This window comes from Chinchilla lanigera, unplaced genomic scaffold, assembly GCF_000276665.1.
Source record: "Chinchilla lanigera isolate Chin_1 unplaced genomic scaffold, ChiLan1.0 scaffold00009, whole genome shotgun sequence".
Classification (NCBI taxonomy): Eukaryota; Metazoa; Chordata; class Mammalia; order Rodentia; family Chinchillidae; genus Chinchilla; species Chinchilla lanigera.
The window spans coordinates 18,809,357-18,828,349 of record NW_004955410.1 but is presented as its reverse complement, the minus strand read 5'-3'; the positions used below and the strand labels follow the sequence as shown (position 1 = coordinate 18,828,349).

Here is an 18,993-nt window from a genome sequence, read left to right as displayed (position 1 = left end):
ATTGAACTGACTTTATTTGGAAATATAGTTTTCGTGTATATGATCAAATAAAGATGTAATAATTCAATGACTTCTTTTCTAGTAAGAAGAAATCCATTGTGAATGATCAGAGCCTATCTATCTCTCTATCTATCTATCTATCAGTCTATCTTACATATAATATAAACAAAATGTATTATATATAAATAAACATAAAATAACATGTTATTTTCCTCAACATTGATGAAAACGTATGAGATGGTATTTGCCTGAATAGAACATGATATATAGAATCACTATCAAGTTGAGAAGAGGTAAAATGATTTTTATTCCTTACCATAATGCATATGTTTGTCAGCTTTATTTGACATACCCACTTCAGCTTCAAATTAAATTAGCCAGTACAAGAGGCCATAGATACTTTATTTATAAGGCTAATTGTCTGTGTATGGTTTTCACTTCCTTATCTGTATTCTATTCTATGATCAGCCTCTATCTCCTACTATAAGTTACATTTTTAATGATTCAGGTTTGTTGTGCATTTATAGTTTCTATTCTATTTTAATTACCTTGTAGAATTCATTTAGAGTTTTTCATCAAATTGGAGCAAAAAATATGCCATTTAATTTAAAGTCTCTGGAACAGAAATTTAAGTCTCCATTATTGTAAGCATAATACATTGAATTTCAGAAGTAATTTTATCCTTTTTACTTGTTCTTAAAATTTTCTTCCTTTACCGAAGCTGAATGTGATTAGTGTCTCTTTCAGAGAAAAATGAAAAGGTTGAGGGGTGCAGGAGATGCCTGGCCAGAAGGAAACAGGGCCACAAAGGAAGCCAGTCCTGTCTCAGCGATTCTTTGTTTTACCTCATTTGTATGTTTTGCGTGCGTGTGTGCGCGTCTGTGCGTGTGTGTGTGTGTGTGTTTGTGTGTGTCTGTGTGTGAATCAGAAGGTGGAAAAAATAAGTTACTCTAAAGCAGAATGATTTGTCCATTTTTTCACAATAAGAAATTTTATTTTCCTTAAATTATTTTAGTCAAAACCATCACAGATTTTTTCTTGAGTAACATAAAATATAAAATCATATTTTTTCAGAAATGTAAAGTCAACATTGTTGACATTATTTGCTATGACAGCAAAATCACTGCTATAATGGTGAGTACATTTTGATTAGGTTCTTTAGTTTATGATTCTTTCAATTAATTATATTCATTTTTAACTATGATGACTTCTCAGTCTATTTTTACAATTGCACTGTTTATAAAATGTTATGCTTCTTTCTTTTTCTTTCGCTCTTTCTTTCATTCTTTCCTGCTCTCTCTCTTTCTTCCTCCCTCCCTCCCTCCCTCTCTCCCTCCCTCTCTCCCTCCCTCCCTCCCTCCCTTCCTTCCTTCCTTCCTTCCTTCCTTCCTTTCTTTTTTTCCTTCCTAACTTCCATGTATTTACTTAGACTGACGGACAGAAATTGAGGACCCCTTTGCATGTTTTCCCTGGCAGGCAAACTCATGTGTCAGTGTTTAGTAGACGTCACCACCATGTCTAAGTGAGTGCTTTTTATAAACACAATGCCACAGGTTTGAACTCCACAAAGCCACATCACTCTCTAGGAAGAATATTTTGCCTCCTAAATCCAAAATCTACCCCTGATGATCTGGAGATACAGCGTCAATGAACTGCTGCAGATCATTGAGCTTGCACTTCAGAGGTTAAATACTGAGCAGCATTCTGGAACCCAGGGCCCCTGCAAGTACTTCACAGCAGCATCTCTGCGTGCAGAGTGAGGTTATGTCCTCTCCACACCAGCAGAGCAAGAATCTAATGTGCGAGGGCTGGGGATTTAGCTCAGCGGCAAAAGTGCCTGCCTGGCAAGCGCAAGGTCGTGAGTTCGGTTCCCGGTACCGGAGAAAAAAACAAAAACAAACAAAGAATCTAATGTGCGGGCTGCAAGGCGTAGCAGAAATAGGAGTTGCTTTCCACGCATGCTATTTTGAGTGCATAACTCAAAATTGCATTTCTTAGCCTCACAAACAGTAAAGTACAATTAAACTTCACTGAATAAGATCACTAGAGCATGATTCTATGATTATATCAAAAGTCTCAGAATATCTCAGGCCCTGGAACACCAAACAAGACTACTTGAAAAAGAGATGTGTATGAGGAAATAAAACAGGCTTCCCTGAGAGAGGAGCTTTGTTTGTAAAGAAGTCACCCCTCCCAGAATGTAAGAACAGCCAGAAGGAGTTGTACGATCCTGGGAATGATCAAGAGGGCACCGTGCACAGAGTGTGAAGCCAGCAATTTGTCATTTGCGTTTTTCTCCAAGGCTGCCATCCATCTCCTTCAGACCCCAACTTCTCACATGTCCCCCACCAGAGTGGGAGAAATACCTCTGTTACGCTTTAAGAAGCGAGTTACAATGCGCATTTGTTAACGCTGAGCTACAATGTGCATTTGTTCACGCTAACCAAAGCACTCCACACCCTCGAGACTCATCTGAGTTCAGGAAAATTGATGGCGTCCACTAAAAACCTGTGACTACAGGTAGAGTTAATTTGGGCTCCTTGGTTCTGTTTTCCACCATCTGAGTTCACATTGTTGACCATCATTCTTGTATCTCACAATTTGTATTCTAATCTTCCCTTATTTAAACTCAAAACTAATTTTTAAATTACTATCATTCTTCTATCTCTGTACTAACATGACAATCTTTCATCTTTGTCTCCCATGTTTCTCTCTTCCCACAAGCTTTTAGAACTTCTTGTGCATTGTCCTACGTATTTCACTGATGTATAAATCTATATAGAAATCACAACAATTTTTAAATAACTTGGTTCTCATTTCCATTTTAAAGTATGTAATAGTATTCCTTTTCCCCTTCTCTGAGCCACTTTGTACTGTATTTTTCTTCAGTTATCCAATCTCTGTGTTCCTCATTATTAAACATAGTCTTCAAAAGTTAATTGTCTAAACAAGCAATGGTAATGTATGTTTGTAACCCCAGTACTCTGGGAAGCTGAGGCAAGAGGATTATGGGCTGGAGTCCAGCCTTGGGAACATAGTAATTTAGAGAGAACTTGTCTCAAATAAACGATTTAAAACAGGGCTAAGGGGCTGGGGATTTAGCTCAGCAGCACAGTGCCTGCCTGGCAAGTGCAACACTGTGAGTTCGATTCCTGGTACAGGAATAAATAAATAAATAAATAAATAAATAAATAAATAAATAAATAAAACAGGGCTAAAAATGTATCTCAGTGGGCTTCAATCCCCGGTACCCACCCCATTAAGTTTCTATTACCTTTCCAATACTCAGTTTACCTCTCTGCCCCCCTCCCTTTTGTGATAGGATAAAAGAGTTTGCTCCTATCAAAAGTAGTTCAGGAATAGAATAATAGCTAGGTGCTTTCTTTTCATTGTTTTAAATTCTGGTAAACATTATTTCAAGGATAGCATACATTATAGAAAAATGCATTAAGTTGTAAGTGTCCAGGAGATGAGTTTTACGAGGTGAACACTTATAGAACTACTACCCAGGTAGCTTTTCTCAGAACCCAGAGGTCTCCTTCACACCCCTCATCAGTCCCTCAATGAGAATCTGGTTTATATTTATTTATTCATGCTAAATTCGCCTACTTGTGAACTTGATACAAGTGGGTTCTTATGGTTTAGAACCTTTTGTGCCAGGTCACAGAGGATGGATAAACTTTGCAGCATGGATGCTATATGAAAATTCCTTTATACCACCTCTGTATTTTAAACTGATATTTATGAAATATAGTAAATGAGTTCTGTTCTTATTTTGATTTTACTCTTACCACCAGAAATGTATGTAAAATCTTCTCAGAGAATTTTTTGGACTCTATTGATTTGTTCCTTTATATGTTTTAAAATATGATGAATTTATTTATCTTTTTCTAACATTAACCAACCTTGATTGGATGAACAAATTGTCCATTCAATTCTCTATTTTTTGCATTCCAATAAAATGCATTCATTGATATATTAGTGTTTTTTATCTGTTTTCACCATAGACATTTTTCTATCATTTTTTCATTTAGTAATGTTGTTTTCAAAATTTTTCACAAAGGAAATTTTAACCCTTAATAGATATGAGAAGTGTCCCTCATTTTTCTTTTCTATAAAAGCATTTCATTTTATCATTATTTCTTCTTTACATAGTTGCATTAATTTATATCTTAAACCATCCCAGATGTTTAATTTGCCCCAGATTTTTAATATATATTTTTGTAGGAAAATGCATACTAATTTTTAAAATGTGTGTTTCTTTTTTTGGTGCATTATTTTTATTTGTATGCATCTGCTAAATTTAGTGAATTTTCAAATGTAATGACATGGAAGCATTTATAACACTATCTGATTAACTTTTTAAAAAAACTGTAGGATTTTTAATCACATTTTTTTTTCCTGATACTGATAATGTATACCAGACTCATTTTCTTTTTTTTTTGTTTTTTTTTTTGTTTGTTTGTTTTTTGTTTTTTCCTCTGGTACCGGGAACCGAACTCATGACCTTGCGCTTGCCAGGCAGGCGCTTTTGCCGCTGAGCTAAATCCCCAGCCCCAAGACTCATTTTCTTAATCAGTCTTGTTAGTGATACATCAATTCTTTTAATCACCTCAAAAAAACATCTTTTGCTTTGGTTGACTTTGTCTATGGGTACATTTGTTTTCTCTTCTTTGTTTTATTTCCTTCTTTCTACTCTGTGTTTAATTTCCTTTTTTTTCTAAATTTATGATATGAACAATTGTGTCACTGCCTTTCTCCTTCTTTTTATTGATATATGCATTGAAGCTATCAATTACCTTAAAGCATAGCTTTATCTGCATCCCACAGTTTGTCGTATGCCTACTATAATTTCTTTTTGGACCAATGTATTATTTAAAGCATATTATGTGACTTTTAAATACTTGATAATTTAAAGCCCAGGCCCTGAAAAATTCAATTCTGAATTCTACAAGAAATTTAAAGAGTAGGTAATGCTGTTATTTCTGAAACTCTTTAATGAAATTGAAAGGAAAGCAAACTCCCAAATTCATTCCTGGAAGCAAGCATTACCCTGGTACAGAAACCAGAGAAGAATCCAACCAAAAGAATAACTAAAGGACAGTCTCCCTAATGAACATAGCCAAGAAAATCCCCAATAGATATGGCAAACAGAGCCCTTCGGAAGCTATAAACCAGGAGGACCTTGCACAATCCCTGGGGAGACCTCCTGGAAGCCATTCTTCCCTTGACAGTACAGGCTGTGGTGGAGGAGTGCATGGAGCTCTGGAGAGGTCTGCAGTAAGATTCCTGCTGCCTATGCTGATGGTTGGGGAGAGGACACTAACTGGTTGTGGGATCCCAATGCAATGGGAGGCTGGAGAGAAAAAGCTACAAAGAATGGTTTTCACCCCAGATGGCTCACTTGAGATGTTAATAAGAACTGCCTCCTCAGTATTCTATAGCCATGACGAAGAAGAGGCCAAGGAGAGAAAACAAAGAGACCGAGAAAAAGCAGCTGCTTTTGCTGCAGCGTTAAGAGAAACAGACCCCGAGTCTGATTCCTGGGGCTCCAAGAAGAACTCAACTACTGCATTCATCTTCTACCACTGTTAAAAGCCAGGCCACCTCAAGAGGAACTGCCCTAAGAGGTCCCATGGGCCATGCTTTGAATGCAAAGGTGACCACTGGAGATTGGTCTGCCCTCTGAAGAGGAGGGCCCAGAGCTCAGACCCATCCTATCAGTTAGTCCAACAGGCATGAGGGGGACTGGGGCATACTCTACCTTCTCCCTCTGGCCAGACTGTCATCTCCATGGAGGAGCCCTGAGTAATTATGACTATGGAGGAACAAGAAAACAACCTGTTGCTAGACACAGGTGCAAGTCTCTAGGTCCTTCTTTTCAATCCTGGCCTTCCTTCCAGCCGTCACACCTCAGTGACAGGACTCACTGGTGAGGAGGAAATATGCTATTTTTGACAACCCTTAGGCTGTAACTACTTGTTAGATCCTTCTTGCATAGCTCTGTCTTCCTGAGAAACCACTTTGAAGATACCACCATGTATTACAGCAGCCATTGATATTTTCCTACTAATCTATCCATAACTCTGTAATGTTTGTATTGTTCCTATCCTGTTTCATAAAAAAATGCATGTTTATTATTATGTGTTTCCTACAACATCCATTGAGAATAGTTAATGATTATTCAATAGGTCACTCATGTATAGCTCTATTTATTTTCTTTAGAAGCCACTTTGAAGATACCAAAGTATAGTATAACAACTATTGATAATCTACTTCTTTCATCTGTAACTCAGTATTATTTGTCTATTTGTTTTCCTGAGAAACTATCTTGTAGATAACAATATGTAAAACAATAACCATTGATAATTTCCTACCACTTTGTAATTTGGTAAGCCCCCTCTTGTTATTATGTTATCCTTCTTTTACTCTTTAAAATAAAAATAAAAGAATGCAGCAAATCATCAAAAAGATTAGATAGTATGGCCAAGTAAGATTCATCCCAGGGATGCAGAGATGGTTCAACATACACAAATCAATAAATGTAATGCATCATATCAACAGAATCAAGGACAAAAACCATGTGTTCATCTCAATAGATGCAGAAAAAGCTCTTGACAAAGTTCAACACTCATTCATGATAAAAGCTCTACAGATAATCAGAATAGATGGTCTTTACCTCCATCTGATAAAAGCAATCTATGAAAAACCAATAGCCAACATCATACTAAATGGACAAAAACTGAAAACTTCCACTATAAAATCAGGAACAAGACAAGGATGTCCATTATCACCACCCTCATTCAATAGAGTTCTGGAAATGTTAGCCAGGGCAATTAGACAAGAGAAAGAAAGAAAAGTATGTTCAGAGGATATATTGTGTATTTTAGTGTTTTGAATTTTACTAATTTTGATTGATAATTTAGCTCAAAATAAAGCAGGCATATTTGAAAAGAGTTGAATTCTGTATTGGTGGATCCTAAACAATACAATCAACAAATTTACCTAATTTGGACATTCTTACTAAAATTTTTTGTCTGCTTTTTTATTAGTTATTGAAAGATAAAGTCCTCCAATTTGAATATGAGTTTATCTATTTTTCTTCTAGTTCTATCCTTATTTTGAAGTTTTATTATTAGGTAGTTAAAGTTTAGAAGTGTTATAGTGTTTTCATGGATTGAATTTTTATAACAGTAAAATATTTTTTCATTGTTAGCGAGATGCTTTATACCTTTGTAAAAACAAGGAAACTGTCTAGCTCTTCTCCATGTTAAGTTTTAATGGCTTTGGCAGAATTTCATGGATGGGGTGTTAACTCCCAACACTTATGTCACCCTCAAAGTGTTCTCAAAGTCCTCTCCTACTGACAAAGATTCCGCTCTACTTTTCCAGACCTGCTCATCATCAGGAACTGTGGACAGGATCCTGGCAATAAGAACTTTGTATTATAAACTATCTGCTTTTACTTTTTTCTCCCTATTTTGTTTTTGTTTTATATGCTACTATTTTTCTTTGAAATAGTGAGGAAAAAGTTGAAATCTAACAATACTTTCAACCCTGCATCTCTGTGGAGATATGACAACCTATATTAAAGCTACAGATGCTTGTGTTTCTCTCTGATGCCTAAGAACCTTTGCCTGCGAGGGTTTCTTTTTTTTTTTTTTTTGGTTTTTCTCCGGTACCGAGAACCAAACTCACGACCTTGCGCTTGCCAGGCAGGCGCTTTGCCGCTGAGCTAAATCCCCAGCCCCTGTGAGGGTTTCTTTTGTGTGTGTGAAAAACCACCCAATTGTGGGTGTGAAAAAACTACCCAGTTGGCTCTCGCTTCAACCTTGGGTGGAGACTGACTGTGGTCTCAGTCAGTCCGTGTCAGTTTTTCTACAGCAATGGCAGGTTCTTTGTCCAATGATAATAGTGAGGACTTAGAAAAATACAAACTTTAAATTATATATGTTTTGTGATGTGGGTGAACAGATAAAATGTCATTCATGAGTGTTTTTCACTTTGATGTAAGAGTTTAGCTAACTTGGGGGTATTTGAACTGGTATGTAGTCAAAAAGGAGAATTTCAGTCAAAATTAAGGCAATCTTAAAAACTTACCTTTTTCTGAATTTGACATTTTAGTTTTTAACTGCAACATAGTTGTAGAAATTTCTAGAATCTCTTATAGTGATGTACAGTTCTATACTCATTTGTCTTTCTTACTCTCATGGTATCAACTAGCTGCCACAGACTACTCAGTTCCCATTTTTTAGTACCTCATTGCAAACTTCAGAAAATGATATTCAAATGACTCTAAACAGCATTACCTTAGTCATAAGAACTTCAAGCTAAGGATTTTCTTAGCAGAAAATACTATCCATATTTATAACCTAGAATTTTCTTCTGCATACCTGAAACTCTTATATTACAATCTATATAACTCTTGCTTAACCCTTATCCATTCACACCAGCAATTTTCAGCCACTTTCAAATTACTACTTGAGACTAATGTTTCTATTTCAGAAACACCTGCTGGCTCAGACACTTCTACGCCTTCTATTTCAGGTGCAGCATCATCTCTGGTGATTGTAACTGCTTCTGACGTGATCAACAGGCTATCGGTTTCCCCTCCTTCTTGTATATTTACTCTAGCAAGCTAGAGTCGTTCTGTAAAGCAAGCACAGTCAAGTTGCCCTTTTGCTTTAAGTCCTTCCCTGGCTCTTAGCTGCCAAAACACAATTTAACATTCTTACCATGAACACATCCTTCAAGATTCCGCTCCTCCTTACAGTCCCAACCCTATTACTAAGATCTCATCACCACTCACGGCTCAAAGCTTTATGTAATAACTTATTTATATGCCTGTCTCCTTTACTAGAGGGGCAGTGCACCAAGCATGGGCCGCATGTCATCTTCACTTTTGTAGCCCTAGCACTTCGTACAATCCTGGAACACCGCAGACCTTCAGTGCTGATGGAAAGCATAATGCATGAGGAAAGAGGCTTATTTGTGTCTAAGGGGCTCTTACTAAATTGTATTTTCAAGTGTTAACTGAAAACATAGCTTTGTTTGCATCCCATGCTGGCCCACGACAGAAAGAATATGATCTCTTTCACATTTGAAACATTTATACCCAGCGGAAAAATTCAAATAATCTGAATTTGTGACTATGGGGCCTAATGGAAAGAACACTGCTTAAGAGTCCAGAGATCCTGCTTGTAGCCCTGTGACCCTATCTCTCAGACACTCATTTCTTTCCAACTTATTTCTCAAGTCTTTCCAAATCTACAATTCCATGGACATAGAATGACCATCGCATCACCTGTGATGTGTAGTAGATCTAGTAGATCTATTCTATTTTCCTGTAGTCTGGTTCACTTCTTTGTTTTCCCAGAGTTTGATCCTTTGTCCCTTTCAACTCTGTTGCCTCAAACATAAAACTATCTCTTATTTTGGGGTTTTTCATACTAATTAAATCCTTGTATTACATATTATTTCCACAGAATATATGCAAAACAGTGCACCCTTCCTCTTTTATACAGATACTTATGTTGATTGGAATGAAAACTATGCATAAACAATTGTGCATCTAACTTGAGGAGGTGCTATGCTTATTAACTCATATGTCTTCCATAACCACATAAAAAGTTACTATACAAGATTAAATTTCCAGTACCTACCTCAGATGATGAACAGCATGACAAATTAGGGTTCTAGTGCATTAACTTTAGGATGAAGCTGATTATATAAGGTGTATATATTAAAAAAAAAAAAAGAAAACAACAAACCATTAACCAGAAAATGAAAGAGAAGGTCTTGATTAAGTCAAAATAATTGTTTCAGATCTGATCTAATCTAGACGGTCTTTACTTTAATATAAAAACCAGACCCTCTGGCTGGCCTTGAAGTGAGAACAGGAACACGATCAGTGATGACAACATTTGACATGGCTGGTGTCTGAGGTTTCCATCATTATGTGTGGTGTCTTGTGCAACTCAGCAAATTCCACAGGATTTTGCACCCCATTGACTGTGCTAGTGACAAGATCTGATGTTTGTCAGCAGACAGGGACGTCATGGACACATTGTGTGCATGTGCCGGACTCTCCTGGTTTCTGTAGTGTGCTGGCTGCCTTACTTCAGTGATCACTTTGCAGTCTGATCCACAGTCAGTTTAGAGAGAACAAAGAAGCAGTTAAGCATTTCAATGTGTTTTCAGTGATACATGAGAGCAAGATGGTCCTTCCTATTGTAGAACCCTTTGAGACTGCTGAACCTTACCTTCCGGTATAGATAGGAAAATTACAGGCTGATAGATTAAGTGATTTGCTCCAGGTAGTATATAAGAGAAGGAAGTAAATATCTGAAATGAGCTTTTCTTAATTTCTAGCCCAGGGTTCTCTCTACTCCTCTATGCTAATTTTGCAAGTCAGTCTATAGTTGTATTTGATTCATACACAGGATTAAACTAACATTGAAAATAGGGTTTTTTTAATACACTTGTGAGTGGGTGGATAATAGCTGAGCAAAGGGGTGCATTTCTCTGGAGGATGCATGTCTCTGTAATATGCATGAGGAAGAGTACAAGTCCTCCCTTTCATACTTGGGGATTCTATTCCAATAAGAAGTAATTTATTTCCAGGTGACCCCAAGTTAAACAAATGTGCTGTACACAGGTGCTCACTAATCCTAGCTGGGTATCATATCGCTAAGGAGCACGTGATTCTTATATATTTGTTTACTATATATATATACAGCAATAATTTGATAGCCTTTTAGCAATGATTTTGAAGCTTTATAGCAATTATTTTGAAAAAATTATGACAGCATTTATAAAGAGAGATGTCAATATTGGGTGTCTGAATTATAAAAGCAATACTCTTGAGATAATGACAACGAATTTGACATCTGGTAATAAAATTAACTTTACTGGCTCAGAAAGCACCACGGGTCTGTTTGCATTTTCAGTTTCTTAGTAACTAACTGCACAGAAATATTAGGTACCCAGAAAGATGTACTGAATTTTTTTTTTTTTTTTTTTTTTTTTGGTTTTTCTCCAGTACTGGGCTGCATTTTTCTTTCAGTTGGTAAACTAAGGAACTTCTTTTTATTCTATGGAAAGATATACAATTTCCTTACATTTCCATCTCCCAAATCTTATTTCTCTATATTAAATATATTCTACTTTGCTGAACATAGCTATATCCTGAAACATGGTAGGATCACATGATAAGATAGCGCAGGTGAAGTGATAATTATTTGATACCAAGATCTGTTACTATCTATGAAGCAGGTTCTGTAATCCATTTTAGTTTCTTAATTCAAGGTGTCCAACTATTGTAACTAAAATGGCTTTTCTTTGTTGTTGTTGTTGTTTGTTTGTTTTTACTGTTCTTATTGTCGTTTTGAGACAGGATCTCACTGTGTAGTTCAGGTTAGTCTTGAACTCACTATGTAGCCTAGGCTGGACTTGAAGTGAAGGAAATTCTCCTGCCTCAGCCTCCCAAGCCCTGGGATTACAGGTGTGCACCACCATGCCTGGCTCCATTTCTTAGTTATATCTTCCTATACTATTTTCTTTTGTCTTTTCTTTTCTGCTTTTGTGGTTTTCCTTCAGCAGTTCATGTTAGAGTTCCACTAATTTTTCTTTTTTTTTTTTTTTTGGTTTTTCTCCGGTACTGGGAACTGAACTCATGACCTTGCGCTTGCCAGGCAGGCACTTTTGCCGCTGAGCTAAATCCCCAGCCCCTCCACTAATTTTTCTTAATTTGATATTCTCAGCTTTTTCTTACTTTGACACTCTCATTCTTAACATATGAAACAGTTGACAATTTGTTTGAAAAACAAGTAGTCATAGAAGAATAATTTCCTTGTGTGTACCCAACTGATTGGCCCAGACTTCTAACATTCAATAGAAAAATTACCTTCACATTAGTGGAGTATTTTTCATGAGTAGATTCTCACATAAATACATCATGACGGGGAAGAAATAGTCTCTAGATTCAGAAAGTTGGAATTCTGATCCTGGCTCAACTTGTAGGCCACTTTAACTCTGGTTTAATTTTCTCATCCATCAAATTGTAAGAATAGTAATGATAATAACAATATAGTCAACCTCAGAAGTCTGAATTAAATTATGTGACGTGCAAAGTCCTTGAGATGGTACAAACCTCTAGCTATTTTGTTTTACATATATTTCACAACATTTGGAAACGTGTTGCAGAATGTTTTAAAGTCCAGCCAACATAGTTCATCAACAACTTCCAAGGTTTGAAAGAAAAAAGGGGGCTTATCTTTGTCTGCAGTACTTCATCCTCTACTGAGAGACCGCACACCACCAAGACAGAAAAGATCTCTTCACAAAAAGAAAAAGACCAAAAGAAAACAAAGATATAAAGCAACCACTACCACAAATCCAGATTTGTATTTTTCTTCCAAATTTGAAAATAATCTAAGTGGATATACAATGCTAAAAAGTAGTAACTTTGTACTCAGAGCAAGAAAATAAAAGAGTATTTACTACCTCCCTTATCCACATTCTGCCCCAATTACAGTTTCTTGTAATATAGGCATACAATGGGAAATGAAGAAGGGTTGCATGGAAATAATATCTTCAGAGACTGACTTTCTTGAAAGTTATAGCTCACTACTTTTAGTAAAATGTCAAGAATGATATAATCCATATGTGGATTAATATGACCTCACAGGAATCTTTGAAATCATAGATGCTGTTTTGGAAACTGTTACCTTGGTTTCTACAATCTTTCCTTAACATCCTCTCCTTACTCATACAGTAAGGATTCTTGATAAAGAGTTCATTTTCCATTCTTTCAAGATAAAGGTGATCCTGAAGTGATACTAGGTTTCTACTTCAAAATGTGTTCCCACTTTATACATATTTTTATTAATATTCTTCCACTTAAACCAGATTTTTGCTTCAATCCAATTTAATCCAGAAGCAGCATGTTACTTATTTTGATGATTAAACTCTAATCTGTGCTGACACTGTCTAATGATTTAAAATCATTTCTACACCAGAATGTGAGATCAATACTCATAGGAAAAAAGTGAATATGTATTTTGAGATCTTCTGTGGAAAATGTAGCTACTTATATTTATAAGTCATTTCCATCTTGCTTAAATCCTACTTCTCAAATAATTTCACTATTCTTTTTTATTCTATAGGCTTGTCTGTCTGAGTTACACAGAAACATCTAAATAAGGTGAAAAAGCATCAATAGATTTATACTTAAAAAGCTGAATTGTTTTAACGACTACATTGTCATATAGATTTAAAAATTGTTGATATCACTTGATAGCTTGCACTGAGGAAAATTAAATTCATTTTTGATAACAAAACAGATGACAAACATAAAGAGATATCTGTATAGGAGAAAAAGAGATTGTCAGATTTGATATGGATTACTTTCTTACTTTCTTTCATTGAAAGGTGACTTGTAAGTCTATTCAGTCAAATTGAATCTGCTGAGATGTCTACCAAAACAATAAATTCACATAGAGAAAGACATTTAGGTTTTTTTTAAACATTTAGGTTTGATGAAGATGCATTATGCTGCTTAAACAGTGTTGTTTATAATTCGTAAGCTAATATCACTGCAACAAAGTTAGGTTGAATAGTTTCAAAAATACAATGACACATATTATAATGTCCTCTAAAAATCAGACAAATATATTTTTTATAGGAAAAGTAATTATTAAATCAGTTGTGACACTGGGTTCTTTCTTTAATTTAGTGATAGGACTACACAACTTTTCTCAGGGTAGTAGCAAATTTTACTTTCCAGTGAAAGTGTGTGACATTCGAGATGTTTCTCAGTTCTAAGATTTCATGACTTTAGAGTTCGTGTGCTAGAAAAGATCTTCCATGTTTAATGCTATGATTTTACTTTGCAGATTAGGATTTAGATTCAAATAACTTACTAATTGTATACATCTATGTTTAGGTGCATATCTTTCCTATTAGGAAATACATACCCATCCAACTTTTTGAAAGTATTTTTTATTTTTATGTTTCATTATTCTTCCTCAATGAACCAATGAAAAAATCATTCATAGCATGATAGTTTGAAAGACACTGTGATTGCTGCTGCTTTCCCTGAGTCAGAATTTCACCCATAAAAGTTGAAAACTGAGTACTGGGGTACTATGAAAATCACAGGTTTGATTAAACATAGTCCTTAACCTCAAGGATTTTAAAGACTACCATGAGATGATAGAATTTACAACGGCTCTCACAAAATGTTTTTCACCAACAGTTGCAGATTCCAGCACTCTGAAGGACTATGTCACTCACAAGTAGGCCATATTTATTATTCAGATTCTTCTTAATACAAAATTCTTCAGTTTCATTCTCCAGTCTCGGGCAGCCCAGTCACCCCGCTAATCAGCCTACACTTTTAGGAGTTCCAAGAGTGCAAACTGAACTGCTTTTCTTCCTCCACAGAGATTTGCAATCCCATTTGTTTTTAAGCTTTTTGGACGGAAGAAAAAAAATCTTGGCTTGACATAAGAGCTATGCTTTATGGAAGTTTTGGAAATTTTAAATTGCAGTCAAGATCCCCACTTGCAGGTGAAACATTATCTGTTCATCTTGTCGTTACTACTGACAGTTTTGGCGGAGGTTGCAGTTAAGAAAAATGCTGGAATGAACCTGGAAACAGTCATATGTTCCTCATCCATCACCTCATTAATCACAAAGTTAACATTGTCTCTAAAACAATGTTGCTTTATTGTAGGATAATAGCCTTTATAGTTCAGGCTACTAAACAATATTCAAGAATCCAGATTCTCCTCCACATCCTGCCAAGTGGATGGGGCACAATTGTGACATTGTTCCCTGATAATCAAAATAGAAAGAAGGACTCTGGCAATAACATCTTTCCTATAGTTGGAGTAGAATGCGCTCCTAAGAAGTTCCATGCAGACCCATAATTATTATTTGCATTTTCCTTTTAATATTTTATAATAGCTTATGTCTAGATCCATGATCCTTTTAAAAATATTAACTTTAAAGGTCTATGCTTCACCTCCGCCCACCGATGACCATGATATCTAATACCTCATCTTCAGCTTACAGAGTTGTGAGGTATACCAGTATGGGATATCAGTATGAAGCATTACAGAGGAAATGGGGAGATGATAATGCTGACAGTTGTGTGTTATTCTGATTTATGGTCCCAATATTCTAGAAGTATAAACAACCCACTTGCGAAACATTTTTATTTTGGGCTACATATATCACTAAACCCAGAGAGCAAATGGGTCTCTGTGAGTACTTAATTTCCACTCAGAGGTAGTTGGCTATCCCAATGGGGATGGGGATTTAGCTCAGCGGCAAAGCGTGTGCCTGGCAAGCACAAGGTCATGAGTTCAGTTCCTGGTACCGGAGAAAAACCAAAAAAAAAAAAAACCCAAAAGATATGATTGTGCTTCTAAAAGTGATTTAATTTAGATACAAGATGAGAAATATATTTAGTATTTAGAAAAAATTTTATATGTGTTTATAATAAATGAAATTTCTTGACTACTCTCTCTCCACAAAAAAGCATACATTTAAAATAAAAATTTGTACGTGTAGATATTTCAAGAAAAAAATGTGACTTTTATCTCCATTAAAGCTATTGGCCTTTTGCAAACTGTAGGTGAGTATCTGCTAGTCACACGATGAATGGTGCAACTGATATGTTTACTTTTGTATAGCTGTAAAAATAAAATTGGGGAGTGACTGAGACAAGGTGGGAAAGATTTTGTTGTTTCCATTGTTGTATGTATTTGAATAAAATTTTAACAAACTTTCCTCAGTTGCTATATATTAAGACCAATTTGTATCAGAGGGAGGACTTCATTCTAGGTCACTGCAATTTCATTTCATGTAAATTTATCAAACCAAACTAAGTTGTTGTACCCATCTTGTGTAATGTGCATAACAAACAACCCATGCATTCCCAACTAAAAAGCTTATTTTCAAAATGTTTTGTATTAATATGTAAAAATTTGGGAAGAAAAACAAAGCAGGAATGTAATTAGAATTTTTAATTTATTGAACTATTATGGTATTTATATTAAAATAGAATATAAAATGGGTGGTCAAAATATATGGTGAACGTTTAAATTCTTAAAAATTATTACAGTAAAAGACACATTGCCACTCATCCTTTTCAAAACACTCCTCTCTTTGAATGTGCTTATCCTGTCATTCTTGTCTCTTTCTGAAGCAGTTCTGGAAGTGTTCCTTCATGAGTGTCTCTATACAGTATGATAAGAAATATGGTGAGTGCTGATGCAGATGCCACCCCATGGAAAAGCAGGCTCATGGAGTCATTAGCATGCTTTCTCACCTATCTTATTCACTGATCTGGCACCATATAAGTTCTGGCTTCTTCCCAAAGTCAAATTGACCATAAAAAGATAAAAACTTTGAATCAACTCAGGACATCAAGGCAGACATATGGGAACAACAACCAACACTCATAAGAGGACTTCCAGGCCTGCTTCAGACCATGGCAGGAGCAATGGGACAAGTGAGTCTGAAATGAGAGGGAATAGGAATATACAGAGATGAATGGAAATGATAATTTCCATTTACTGTGATAATATTTTAAAATTCAAACATTCAATCTAATTTTCAGGCACACCTCATATACTAGATATTCAAATAAAAACAAAATTTTAATGAACTTTTATCCCTTAGTTCATATTATTAAAATTTTGAATAGTGAAATCATCCATCTCCATCCATTGTACCCCAATGTTCATATTTGTGTAAGATTTATATATATATATATATTATATATAAAATCTTTAAATATATATTTCATTTGAATGAAGATTATTTGAATCTGAATTTATATCTCTAGTGCATCTTATCATGTATGTCTTCTTAAGTATCACCTTATCATGTATCATGTACCTCCTTATCATGTAATATAATTATAAATACATTTATGGATTATATATAAACATATACATACATTTATGCTACATACATATTTGTAATTATTAAATATTTATTACTTAAACATACTTACACATGTTCATTACATTAGACAATTGCTATAAATGTGACTTTTACCTGTAGTAAAATTGTTAATATAGGAAATTGCAGACATGAATGGTGTTATCTTTGAATATACCTAAAGACAATCTTACATTCAACAGAAAATATTCTCTTGGTACAATTACTTTGGTACCAAGTACCAATGCCTGGTACTATCATCATCCAGGTCAAGAATAAAAGTAAAAGTAATGTTCACATTGTGTTGCTGCTTGCTGAACATTACAACAGATGTAACAGCTGTCACAGTATATTCACAATCATCAGTGTGGCTTAGCAACTGGAGCCAACCCTCAAGTGCAGTATCTTCTTGAGGGCTGCCCCAGAAGCACATGAGAATTTAATGAACTGCCCACCTTGTTCGGCCAGGAACAGGGAGGAGAACTGTGGTGAGTAGATCAGTTAGGAAATCTTGTTAAGTTAGCTGAAGGAAGAGGTACAAATGAGAAACAGACTATTAGGTCTCCTGAGGTCAAAGGGGAAGCTGAGTTTGTGTGGGAGGCAGTGGGGGCTTACAGAGGTCAGGGGTGGGACAAATCCTTCACCAAGAATCTCCGGAACAGGCTTTCTTGAAAGATGGCTGTTTTCCTAAAACAAGAAAATATAAAATCACTCTTCAAACAGGATTAAATAGTTTCATCTTCTATTATATTTTCTTTAGCCTGTAGAATTATGAATAAGACTTAATGATTTCAAATGTAGATTTATTTAACAAATCCCATAACTGTCTCAGAAATAATATCCAAAAAATACAGATACCTGTTATTTAATATGGTGCAAATACCCTGTGTAAAATTCTGGATTTTCTATTTGTCTGGAAGAGCCATTATAGACACAGTGTCGGGGTGTAAATATTTTCAGGAATCCTACTATTATTAAATTTCCATGCACCATTGTAAAGTTTTAGTCTTTTTACATATATTTAAAGTGCCTTTCATTCTTGTTTTTTTAAAGAAGGATGAACATGACAATGGCTTCAGTTAAACAAGCTTAATTAAAAGACAAAAATACCCAAACAATAAAAATAATATGACTGATTATACTCTGGGACACATCCTGTAGCTGCCATTCTGACCCTCTTTTCTAATGAATTAAACCTCAAGTGTCTGGCCAAGTCTCTCTCCAGCAGAACCCTTTGCTCTTAGGCCTTTAACATTCCCTCAATGTACCCTTTTGCTGCTCAATATCTTTCACATGTCCACATGGAATCAGGAAGGCCACAGTAAATTCAACATCTATTAGGCATGTAACAGTACAACCTTTCACTGTTGTCTGGATTGTGCTTTCCATGTAAAATCCCCAGAGACTTATCCAATGAATAGGATTTATATTCTTCTATGCTTTGTTATATATTTTAAAACGTGGCTATACTATAAAACTGTTTTGTCCATTTTTCAGGATATTATTAAAACAGTACTTAAGAATCATCAGGTCCATGCTACAAAACTCCATTTTGTACTCCTAATTTATATGTGCCTTGCTAAGTCATTTCTAACCATTGGCTTCCTTTCCATTTCCTTGTTAACCTTATCAACTTGTGTTTGCATTTTAGAAGACAGATAATTTGGTGAATGTAAAGTAAGGCGCTCGAGTTTATAATTTTGCTTGGAAATGACTTTATCCTTCATCAAGTACACTTTACTTAAAATGACTGTACTTAAGGGTGCTTAAATAGTTCACAAACATAAACGTATTTAGTTTTGTATCAGTATTATGCTGTACTTTCTTTAATCGGCCCATCTAGTAAATGAGGAAATTGCATGACAGAGAATTCAGTGGGACAGCTCGACAGTTGCAAAGCAGAGATACAAAACTGAGACAGTCTAGTCTAAAGTCTCCCTCCTTAAATAACTTTTTATGACCTCTTCATTTATGAAACTCTGGGAAATTTCCTTTCCCTTCCCTTCCCCTCCCTTCCCCTCCCTTCCCTCCCCTTCC

General features: G+C 35.5%; 1 protein-coding gene and 1 long non-coding RNA gene across 2 annotated transcripts in view; one reads left to right on the top strand and one right to left on the bottom strand.

The window, feature by feature from the left end:
- Positions 1 to 18,993, top strand: part of Agmo (alkylglycerol monooxygenase) — a 168,634-nt gene that overhangs the window by 53,475 nt on the left and 96,166 nt on the right.
- Positions 17,134 to 18,993, bottom strand: part of LOC102020776 — a 27,459-nt gene continuing 25,599 nt past the window's right edge. The window contains exons 2-3 of the long non-coding RNA XR_259848.1: positions 17,572 to 17,643; positions 17,134 to 17,479 (exon numbers count right to left, since the gene is read on the bottom strand). This is a non-coding gene — a long non-coding RNA (uncharacterized LOC102020776). The remainder of the gene's footprint in view (positions 17,480 to 17,571; positions 17,644 to 18,993) is intronic.